Source organism: Canis lupus, chromosome 7 (assembly GCF_048164855.1).
Source record: "Canis lupus baileyi chromosome 7, mCanLup2.hap1, whole genome shotgun sequence".
Classification (NCBI taxonomy): domain Eukaryota; kingdom Metazoa; phylum Chordata; class Mammalia; order Carnivora; family Canidae; genus Canis; species Canis lupus.
Genome location: NC_132844.1, coordinates 40,572,424 through 40,584,638, shown reverse-complemented (window position 1 = coordinate 40,584,638; position 12,215 = coordinate 40,572,424). Strand labels below are relative to the sequence as shown.

Sequence of the window (12,215 nt, the reverse complement as noted above, 5' to 3'; positions counted from 1 at the left end):
CATCAAGGCCAGCATTACTCTATTTTGTTCTTTTTCTCCCCACATCTTTCATTGTTAGCTATTTGATTCTGTTTTCAAAGCAGGTTATATAAGGAAGTCTATCAGTTCTAACATCATTCTAAATTAAAATATGAATGCATAGCAGAAGGCTCCATTTTCATTACTCTTTCCAGAACTTTAGGAACTAGTGAAGACTAGATAAGTTACTCAAATGGGTTAAGAATTTACATGAATGGTCATTATTGTTTAATGCTTTTTAGAACCCACTGAGAACTAAGCACTTTACATTTATTATGTCTAATTTTAAGGTAACCCAATGTAGTAGATACTTTACCTACCTCTCATCTTACAGATCAAAGACTTTGAGGCTGTCAGAAGTGAATAATTTGTGCAAGGTCACACATTTGGTAGCTTCCATTGCTAGGAGTCAGTCTGCGATTGTTCAAGTTGCTAATTGTGAACCCTGCCTGCACATTAGAATTACCTGGGGATCCTTACCAATGCTAATACAGAAGCTCCACCCTCAAATGATTAGATCATAATCTTAGGGAATAGTACTTATAGATCCACATTTTTAGAGCTCCCCAGGTGATAACACTGTGCAATCAAGGTTGAAAACTGCCTGCCTCTGACGGTTAGGACCTTTTCATACTATGCCACCTCTGTATCAAAAATTATTTTTTTAAGATTTTATTTATTTATTCATGAGAGACACGAGAGGCAGAAACACATGCAGAGGGAGAAGCAAGGTCCCTGCAGGGAGCCTAATGTGGGACTCAATCCTAGGACCTCAGGATCACTTCCTGAGCCAAAGGTGTCCCCAAAAACTCACTCAACCACTGAGCCACCCAGGTGTCCCCAAAAACTATTTTCATTCTATATTGAAATAATATTGTGACACCAAGTCTGACTGCTGATTAAACTTGATAAATAGAATAAACAAATGTCTTCTTGATATAAAAGTGTTACTTTCCTTTGCCTTCCAAATCCACAAGAAATATTTTGTCTAAAAATCTCAGAAACAGAGCTACAGAGTTTTGTTTGCTCTGCTTGATACAAGTTGAAGGCAACCTTGTATTTTCATTCCGACTATCCTTTTTTGAGTGACTAGATATGGTACTTAATTATACCAGAGGATATAAATCCACTGACTATTGATTTTCTCTTCAGTTATAGAACACAGTATAAATCAATTCCTAGAGATATCTTAGAGCTTATAATACATTTTAAAATTTCTGAATTATTAGTAAAACTTTAGTTGAACTCTTGGCCTTATTTAGCAAGTGACTTAATTATATTTCATTTTGAATAAAATTGTTATTTTCTAAGCTTGGAGATAACAGTGTATAATGCAGCATCTGCTGTGTATGATGTACAAATGTTTGGACTCCCAAAGGACGCATTTCAAAGACTCGGATTTTCCTGTTATGTGTGACAAACTTTCCAAGGTCTTCAAAATATGAACACGTTTTCTGCAAGATACATCTTTTTGACATCTGTGAAACAGATTTTTATCTCTATTGACATCTAACTAGCATTTCTTTTCTTTTTAATAATAATGTTTTATTTTAATATGAAATTATAAAAATCTAGCAATTAAAAATTGTTATTGTTTGAGGTACTCATCTATCAATTGCTTGTATTTCTTCATTAATTATTTCATATCACACATGGCTTTATATTAGCAATTTCTGGTTTTCCAAAGCTTTTTAATTTTTTTCAAAAAAGATGGATCAGAGAATGTTTCCTCATCATAGCTTTGTGCCATAGTTTTTAAGCAAGTGTTGCAAATTTTTAATGGTGAAACAAGAGTTTTCAAGAGAAAACTAAAGCCTTATCAAATCTCTTCTATTGATATTTTCCATTATATACAAGAGGAAGAATGAACAGATTCAGTATTTGGATCTATGAGAGACGTTTGTCAGTTGTCTACAAATGACATTGCTGTTGATATAGCAAGTGACAGGAGCTATGGAATGAGCCTTTAATTTAATTTTATGAAATGATGAAGATGATAGGCACAATGCCCCCCGGGCATCTTATTGGGATTAAGGTGCTCTATCCAGAAACCTCAAACTACATTTGCACCTATGTTGATGGAATCTTCATAACCAAAACTATACTTTTAAATGGTACATTCTTCTGTTGGTAGTGATTTTGGAAAAAAAAAAAAAAAAACTTAATCATTTAATGTCAGTTTTGTTTGTATATTATAACATCTTTTTATTTATTATCTACATACTGCTATTTCAAAACAATTTGTACTGGCTTGAAAGGATATAGTATAATCATAGTAATATAAATATCAGCAAAATCACAGGAAAGGGCAATATGTTGTAATGAAAAGAGCATATGCTCCGTCATTTGCTAATTGTGTAACTTCAGACGAGTTATTTAACCTCTCTGAGCTTCATCTCCTCATTTATAAAATATTTACCTTACAGCATTGTTGCAAAAAAATTGTTGTTTACAGACTTAAAATAAGTTACTGTGAGAGTGAAATAAGTAAGGTAATGGATAAAAAGGGCTTGCACAAAGATAACAGAAGACTGTCTTTGAAATCACTATAGTGATGAACCAGAATTTCTTCCCATAGCATCATTCACATGTAAGGAGTTACAGGTGCATCTCAAAATTATATTGTATATGTCTTGTACTTGTTTTTATTCCACATGAATATCAAGATATACATATTTATAATTTTTTCTAGTTTTATTAATAACTGACATACATCACTATAAGTTTAAGGCATTTGGTGTGATGGCTAGATTTGGCATATATTGTGAAGTGATTACAACGGATTCAGCCAAAATCACCTATCTTCTCATAGAAATACAATGAAAAGAAGAAAAAAAAAATGAAGAAAAAAATTCTCCTTGTGATGAGAACTCTTAGGATTTACTCTCAACTTTCCTATATGTCATATAGCAGTGTTAACTCTAGTCATCATGTTGTCTGTTTATTATAGACAAATTAGTGTGTGAGTGAAGGAAATTATCTAAATAATTCAAATGAGAATTGCTTCATATGGAGGAATGATTTCAGCTTGTCTAAGATTTTTAAATGTTGCAGTAACTTCAATAATTCTTGATTTCTCCATAAATACTGCAATTAAAGTATGCAGATATTGGTACTGTTTGAGAGTTCCTAAATATTCTACTGAAATGTTTCATCTCAAAATTCTGTTTTTTTTTTTTGTTTTTTTTTTTTTTTGCTTCTGCTCTTTGATTTATTTTTTACTGGTGTTCAATTTACTAACATACAGAATAACCCCCAGTGCCCGTCACCCATTCACTCCCACCCCCCGCCCTCCTCCCCTTCTACCACCCCTAGTTCGTTTCCCAGAGTTAGCAGTCTTTACGTTCTGTCTCCCTTTCTGATATTTCCCACACATTTCTTCTCTCTTCCCTTATATTCCCTTTCACTATTATTTATATTCCCCAAATGAATGAGAACATACAATGTTTGTCCTTCTCCGACTGGCTTACTTCACTCAGCATAATACCCTCCAGTTCCATCCACGTTGAAGCAAATGGTGGGTATTTGTCATTTCTAATAGCTGAGTAATATTCCATTGTATACATAAACCACATCTTCTTTATCCATTCATCTTTCGATGGACACCGAGGCTCCTTCCACAGTTTGGCTATCGTGGCCATTGCTGCTATAAACATCGGGGTGCAGGTGTCCCGGCGTTTCATTGCATTTGTATCTTTGGGGTAAATCCCCAACAGTGCAATTGCTGGGTCGTAGGGCAGGTATATTTTTAACTGTTTGAGGAACCTCCACACAGTTTTCCAGATTTCTAGCAAAAGCAAGCTTCTCTGAATTTTCTCTATTCCATAGAATTTTTTTTATATCCTATATCTTTCATCAAAAACATTTTCTTTTTTGCTTTTTGAAATATTTACATAATAGGTATCTATGATTGCTTATTTTAAAATGCTGACACCTTTTGATTTATTTGAATGTTGGGAATAAGGTAAACATAGCATTTTGTTCTTAGAAACCTTGAAAGTCTGCCAAATGAAAAGAATAAATAACTATATTTTACACTTTAAGAAATTCATCTCAGTACTAATGTAATATCTTTCTAGTTGGACTTAAGGAATCATTAAAATTTGAAATAAATTAGTAAAACAGACATCTTTGATAAAGAAATAGGAAACATAGATAAGCAACTTAAGAAGTAAAAAAAATAGTATTTCTTAAAATGTACAAGAACATTATATACAATGATATAGTAAGACATTGGAAAATATAAAATTTTCTGGGAAAACATATATTGCAAAAATTAATTCTAGAATTCAGTCAGACTTTTAATTAGACAGTATTCATGCTATTGTAGAATTTTAGACCCTACAGTAAAAATCTCATAATTTGTGAGAATGTTAAGGTCAAAGTCTTTTGGGGAAAGTAAAAAAATCTAAAAAATTCCATTTGTTAGATTTGGAAATTAGATAGTCATGAGTGATTCCTGTAAGAGGGAAATTCAAGGGAGATGCTAGATGGAAATAAAACCTATAAACAGGTAGTAAAGAAGCTGATGGTTATTCTAATCTTTCAAGAAATTTGATCACAATTGGAAAGAGAAAAAAACAACCCAATGAGAACTACTGTGAATAAACCAATAAAAAGAAGGTTGATTGATTAGTTGAAGATAGAGATTTCAATAGATTTGTAGGCTAAGAGATTATGTATAATCTCAGGATCTAACTAAAGGAGGAGAGTATATAGTTGACCAACTATAGGATCAAAGTGATTATGTATCAGATTTACATATATCATGCTGTTTAATCTTTACAACAGTCTCATGAGGTAGATGCTATAGTCATCATCATTTTTTTGTATGAGGAAAGAGAGGCACAGAAATTGTAAATAACAACCAGTAAATGCAGCAGTCATTGTGTGAACCCACATTGCAACTCCAGGAACCTATCTCTTAACTCTACTATGCCATACCCTGGAAAGAGAAGGGCCTGCTTCAGAAAGGAGGAAGTGGGTAGATGAAATTAAGGGAGAAATTAAGGGAGTGCAGGGAATATGAAGATAACAATAATATGAATAGTCTGCACCTCATCAGTAATGTTGAAGAATCTGTTTAAGAATAAGGAAGAAAGTTGAGAGGATAAAAAAAAAACGATTGTGAGGATTAGTCTATGGATATGCAAAAAATATTGTCAGAAAACAGTATGAGGTGGTTAAGGAAATGCACAAGCCCTGGGGCCAGAGACAATGTTTTAACTCCTCCTCCTCGCTCATTAACCATGAGGCCTTGGCCAAGTTTCTTAGTCTCTCCAAACCCTCATGTGCAAATAGGGATGATAATCATCTGACTACATATTATTCTGTTTTATATCATTGGAAAAACACTCTATGCTTCTCTCTTTTTTCTAGACTTTCTGGACTATTCTTTGGTTTTCTCTGTGATTTAGAATTAACTTGTCAAACTAAAGGAAAAAAATTAAGATTTGATTGGAATTGTTTTGAATATATTTATCAGTTTGGGAAAAATTGACATTTGTAGGACACTGATTCTCTAATACATACATGTACATAATAAATTTTTCTATTTAATGGTAGCTTGTTTTGTGTCCTTTAATTAAATGTTATGATTTTCTTTATTTTTTTTTAAGATTTTATTTATTTATTCATGAGAGACACATAGAGAGAGGGAGAGACAGAGACACAGAGGGAGAAGCAGTCTCCATGCAGGGAGCCCCACATGGGACTCGATCCTGGGTCTTCAGGATCAGGCCCTGGGCTGATGGTGGTGCTAAACCGCTGAGCCACCCAGGCTGCCCAATGTTATGATTTTCTGCATATATTTTTTAACCGTATTTGAGTTATTTTATGATTTCTGTTGGCATTATGAATAGGACCTTTTCTTTCATCTGATAATTTTTCCCCAGTGATTTTGTTTTGTAGGCGCAGTTTCTTTTCTGTTTCTGAAGAACTTAGACTGTTTTTTGAAGTTTTTATTTTTCTGTTACCTCTATAGTTTCTCTGCACTCCTCCACTTTTTCTTTTCTTGGCCTTTTTCTTTTTTTCCATGTTGGAAGATTTTTTTCAATTATCGGAATATCCTTGGCTGTGTATTCATATATAAAAACAAGGCCCTAAAAAGTGACTTGAAGTTCTATGGGTAGATGGACTTATTGAAAGGTAGATTTCATAGTGTTAGTGAAGGATGAGCCAGCATATGAAGATTTATCCCCCTCTGGGGGTGAATTCTAATCTCTGACCTGCTGACATTCTGGGAACAGAAGTAAGGAGAAAATGAGAGGAGGGTGCTTAGAGTTTAATATTATACTTGTATCTGGATTGTACACCTACCCATTAATGAAACTGATGCTTGGGTTCAGAACCCACTCAATTTTCCAGAGGCTCACCTCCTTATGACAGTGCAGGACTGTACTGAGTTTGGGAGGAAACAGAGTTTCAGCTTTTCTGTATATAGATTTTCATCCAGCCTCTATCTTTTTCAGCCCCATGCAGAGTCCTCCTTCTGTTTCTGGTCCCTATTGTTTCCAAGTATTAAAACCTTCTGAAGGCCTGCAGAGTGAATTTGGTCCATTGCCATCAATATTTCCATCGCTGACTCCCATACTCTATAAGCACTTACACTATCACATTTTCTGCTACTCTAAGTCAGTTAAGTCTTCTTCTCTCAACATCTGAATTTGCCAACATCTTGAGTTCACTGTTGTCTACTGCCTGTTCTTTTTACTGTGTCTTAATAACTTGGTAATTTTAACATGATTTGGAAGGGAGAGGAGAGATAAAGTTTTTGTGCATTTATCTTGTATCTAGCCAGTTTGTTGATTCTTCTTATTATTTCTAACAATTTAAAAATAGATCCTCTTGGGTTTCTTAATAAGGAGATATATTTCTTTTTTTTAAGTTTTTATTTAAATTCCCATTACACAAAGTGTAGTATTTGTTTCAAGTATACAATTTAGTGATTCAACACTTATGTACAATACCCAGTACTCATCACAACAAGTGCACTCCTTGACCCACATCACCTATTTAATTCATCTCACCACTCACTTCCCCTTTGGTAACCATCACTTTGTTTCCTATAATTTAGAATTTGTTTCTTGATTTGCCCCCTCTCTCTTTTTTCCCTATGATCATTTGTTTTGTTTCTTAAATTCCACATATGAGTGAAATCATATGGTATTTGTATTTTCTGACTTATTTCACTCAGTGTAATACTCATTAGGACCATCCATGTCTTTGCAAATGGCAAGATTTCATCCTTTTATGGCTGAGTAATATTCCACTATATACCACTTCTTTATCCATTTGTCAGTTGATGGACGTTTGGGATCTAGCAAATCTAGAGATTTGCACTTCTCTTTATTGACTCAAATGATACAGAAATGCTAATTCAGAGAGATACATGCACCCTCATGTTTAATAGCAGCATTGTCAACAATAGCCAAACTATGGAAAGAGCCCAAATTTCCCATGACTTTCTGAGAGATTCATAGTAAGTCTTTCATTATAAACATAGTTTGACAGTTTATTCCTATAGTTTTCTTCGTTTTTGTTTCACATATTTTGAAAAATTCTTAGAGGTGTGTTGTTTCGGAAACTTCTTTATGACTTCTTTCTTTTATCACTGTGAAAAGTCCTTCATCTTTTAATGCTTTTTTTCAGTATTAATGTTGTGACATCTGATTTTTGCATGTTAACATTTGCTTAATGTAGTCCTTTTCAATCTCTTTATTCCTAATCTTCCTGTGTCATTGGGTTTAGATATGTCTCTTTAAAATACATTACTAGATTTTGATTTTTTTATCTAATATAAAAGTCCTCAACTTTTATATAATGAGTTTAAAATATTCCCATTGCTATAATTTCTGATATCCTTGGAATTTTGTTATTTTTTTCATTTATCATATTTTCTAGCTTATTTTTGTTCCTGTGCCCACCCTTAATTAGGCTAATTTTTTTCTTTAGTTCTGTTTTTCTCTACTATATTATAAATATATTATTTGTTTCTATATTTTGTGGTTACCTTAACATTGCTAATATAAATGTTCAAACATTTTTCTAACTTTAGAGTTAATTAGTATCTCTCACATACCTAAGAACAACAACAAAAAGGCTTAGCGTACTTTTATTTTCTCCTGATCTTATCTCTCATATTTTAACCTTCATTAATATTATTTTAAATTTGATAGCTAAGTGGTTGTATTTTAAAAATTAAAACATGTTTAGTCAAGCTTTTAAATAAACATTTTAAGACTTTATTTTATTACTCTCTTTGCTACCCATTATGTCTTTTTTTTAAATTTTTATTTATTTATGATAGTCACACAGAGAGAGAGAGAGAGGCAGAGACACAGGCAGAGGGAGAAGCAGGCTCCGTGCACCAGGAGCCCGACGTGGGACTCGATCCCGGGTCTCCAGGATCGCGCCCTGGGCCAAAGGCAGGCGCCAAACCACTGCGCCACCCAGGGATCCCCCCATTATGTCTTTTGTTTCATTCACTCCTCCTGTAATTTCTTATTATTATTGGTTTATATCATCTAGCAGTTCTTTCAGAGAGAATCCTGATGTAGTAAACTTCAAAGTTCCTTTAAATCTAAAAATATCGTTATTTCTTCCTCTCACTTGAATAGTTTTGGTGGGTGTAGAATTGTATCTTCAAAGTTATTTTCCCTTAGAATGCTTAAGATATTATTCTACTGTCTTCTTGTATCCTGGGTTGCAAGGAATCTGATGTCAATTTGATTTTTAGTTCTTTGTGAGTAATCTTTCTTTTGACTCTGACAACTTTTAAGATTTTCTCTTTATTCTTGATATTCACAAATTTCATCACAACATATCGTGGTGTGTGCGTGTGTGTGTGTGTGTGTGTGTGCGTGCACGCGCCCGTGTGTGTTTTATCTTTAATTTATCCTTCAACCGAGATGATCTTTGAAGTTCTGAGAAGCTTTTCCATAATATTTCTTTAAATGCTGCTTTTCCTTAAATTTTATCTATTTTTTCCTTATGAAAGTACTTACAAACAGATGTTAGCACTGTGTGCCATCCATGTATCTTAATCCCCTACTTCCATGTCTTCATCTCTGCTTCTAATATCTTGCTTTGAGCTGGGGCATCCTTCTGTCTCCATTCATCTGCTTTGTTTTTCAGGCATTTCTCACTGTCTCCAATATATTACAGTTTATACTTCTTTACTTTCCAGTTATTTTATGAAATCTTCTCTGTTGTCCCTAAGGATTTGGAGTGAATGGTATACATGAGGGTGACAGATAATATGAACAGTGCTCAGTTTGCCAATTTCAATACCCTATTTCAATAACCCTTTCAAGTTTTGTAATATTTGTCAACAATGCTCATCAGTTGTAAAGGACCAAATTGAGGTTTGGCAAGGCAAGTATAAGCAGAAGAATTTAATGATGTGCTTGAGGTGCTAGTGAGTCTCAGGTTTAGAATGGCAAGCTGTCAAGACTCAGCTATTGTGGGAGTTGAAAGCAAACACATGGGTGAATAAGGAGAAGCTGTAAAACTGGAGGTCATGACGGTCCAATAGTAAGAAAACTGAACAAATGACAAGATATAAACCTGTTTATAGAAAAAATGAATCAGAGTTTGAGATTTATTGGTGTAAAAATCTCTCCAAGGGAGATTGATCTTTTTGGGTTGCTGTTGGGGATTTAGGTTATATGAGTGAAGAAACCAAAGAATCCTGAGCCCCAAACATTAGAATGGCCACCCTTGTGGAAACCGAGATGACAAATGTAGAAAATAAAAGAGTTTATTTGAAATGTGCTATAATAAAAGTTATATTTTTAAAAGACAGTTTAACAAATATATCAGAGGAAAAGTCATAAATATTTTCATTATGTAGAGTATTTGATTTTATACTGATTCTTCATATGATGATGAAGCAAAATGTATCTCCCTTTCTTTATTTTCCAGGAACATAAATGTTGTTATACTCTTTGTGTAAGATTAGCTTTGTGACTTCAGACCACGTTAGTCCATATATACACATTCTTTAGGTTGAGACAGCTTTTCTTCAAGTTAGAGCACTTTCTAGATATATATAAATATTCATCTCATCACAGTAGAATGCTATTGCTCATAGAAATGGCTCTTATTTCTCTAGTTACTATACTTTTTTTCCACATGTGGCAGTAATATTCTTGTCCAGAGAGACATGAATTATTGAAATAAATGTTAGTAGCCCCAAATTAGTTGTATTTCAATTTGTATTAGACTTTAAGTACATACCAAAAAGTCCCAAGGCAACAAACATAATACAGAAAGTGCAAATTAAAAGTCTCTGTATTGACACATTGAGCAGTTATCTCTTACAAAATTTCAGTGCATCCAGTATTTCACATTTAACATTTAAACATTTTTACATTGTTTTATATAATCTTATATTGATAGTTTAAAAATGGAGAAGGGATAATTTTGCTAGCACATACAATTGAGATGAGACAAACTGGTGGAAGGAAATGACAGGTGAATTAGAAAGTGTAACTAGTCTTCAGGTATTAAAGGGAAGAGTTAGCTTTGAAATTCAAATTGGGATCAGGAACTACAGATCAGGAATGAGCAAAGTAGTCAGCTGCAAATATTTAAGCCTTAACTTGTAAGAAAAGTCTCAGTGTCTCAAGTATAGAAGGAATCACAGTTGGTTAAAGCTACTACATTATGCCTGAAGCAGGTGTAAGGTGCTAGAAATCCATGACTTTATCATACTGAAAGTTGCCATCTTTGTGATAATAAATCTAAGTACCTGAGTATATTTAAGGGCTACATGGAATAAGGAGTCACATGCTGAAAACTAGTAGTGCTCTTTTTAGTACTATGTTTAAAATAATGATGATTATGGCCATGATCAGTTGAAGCACATGCCTAGCACAGTGTTACTCAGCTTCTGTACATTATCTCTGAGCATTTAAAAAAACCTGGTGATGGGATCCCTGGGTGGCGCAGTGGTTTGGCGCCTGCCTTTGGCCCAGGGCACGATCCTCGAGACCCAGGATCAAATCCAATGTCAGGCTCCGGGTGCATGGAGCCTGCTTCTCCCTCTGCCTATGTCTCTGCCTCTCTCTCTCTCTGTATGACTATCATAAGTAAATAAAATTAAACCCCCCCCAAAAAAAAAACCTGGTGAGATAAACATGGTAAAGTTATTTTTATAGGATTAAAAGAACTAAAAAGCTGAATTAACATCTGGTGAATTTCAATAGAATAAACAAATAATAGGAATAATTTGGGCCAAAATTTTACAAAGATATTCTGCGTTAGCAATATACTGGAGTGGAGGCGAGACCATGAAGGTTGTACTTTTATTTTTCTGTCAATGAGTTTTTTTATTATTTTTTTCTAGTTCTATGTTTTGCTCTTTTCAATTTTTGGAAATCACAAGTCCAAGACTGACAAAAGAAGAGAGTAGTTAGTTACTGGCTTTGATTTATGAAGACTTCATTTGAACAAGATTTATACAAAGACATTACAGCAGTAGGAAAATAAGTAGCAGTCCTTACCAAAATGAAGCTGCTCATCTTTACACATGAGTCACAAGTAACTAATGTTGGTGCATTCAGAATGATTAAGTTGCATAAAGTAAAATATCTGTGAAATCATGGCTGTGTACTGCCAGTGACTCAAAATTAACTTTTCAAAATGATTTGATTACAACACACATTGTAAGGTAATAATACAGAACAATGTATTAAGTACTTTAAAATACATATGGCTTTTTGTAGTAGGCTATTAGCCAAATCTCATTTTACAGTTTTATAGCTCTCACACTTGGAATATCTCACTTGTATAAAGGCAGTTCTTTGTTTTGGATGTCTGTTGGGATGTAATATTAACATCAATACAGATAAAACAATAAAGAATAATCACCCAAAATGGGAGAATAAAGAATATAGCCAAAGAATTATGCAAGATGTCAGTAACTTAAACACAGGACCACTCCCTGTAGTTATATTTCAAGAAAAAAAAATTCAAGTAAAGTAATAATTGTAATCTCCCCCAGGTTTTAATTTACATTTAGGCTTCTCATAAAAAATTGAACATGCAAATAGAATTAGGACTTTTTTTTAGGACTTTTTTTTTCTATCACAGATATTGAATACAGCATAAAGACTGCAGGGTTTCTAATTTCTGTAAATAATTACTCTGTCACACAGAAGAGGTAGATATTTGAAATAATACCAGTGAGTTGA

General features: G+C 33.6%; 1 protein-coding gene across 5 annotated transcripts in view; it reads left to right on the top strand.

Moving 5' to 3' along the window:
• Nucleotides 1-12,215, top strand: part of ADGRB3 (adhesion G protein-coupled receptor B3) — a 715,781-nt gene that overhangs the window by 633,025 nt on the left and 70,541 nt on the right. The window lies entirely within an intron of this gene.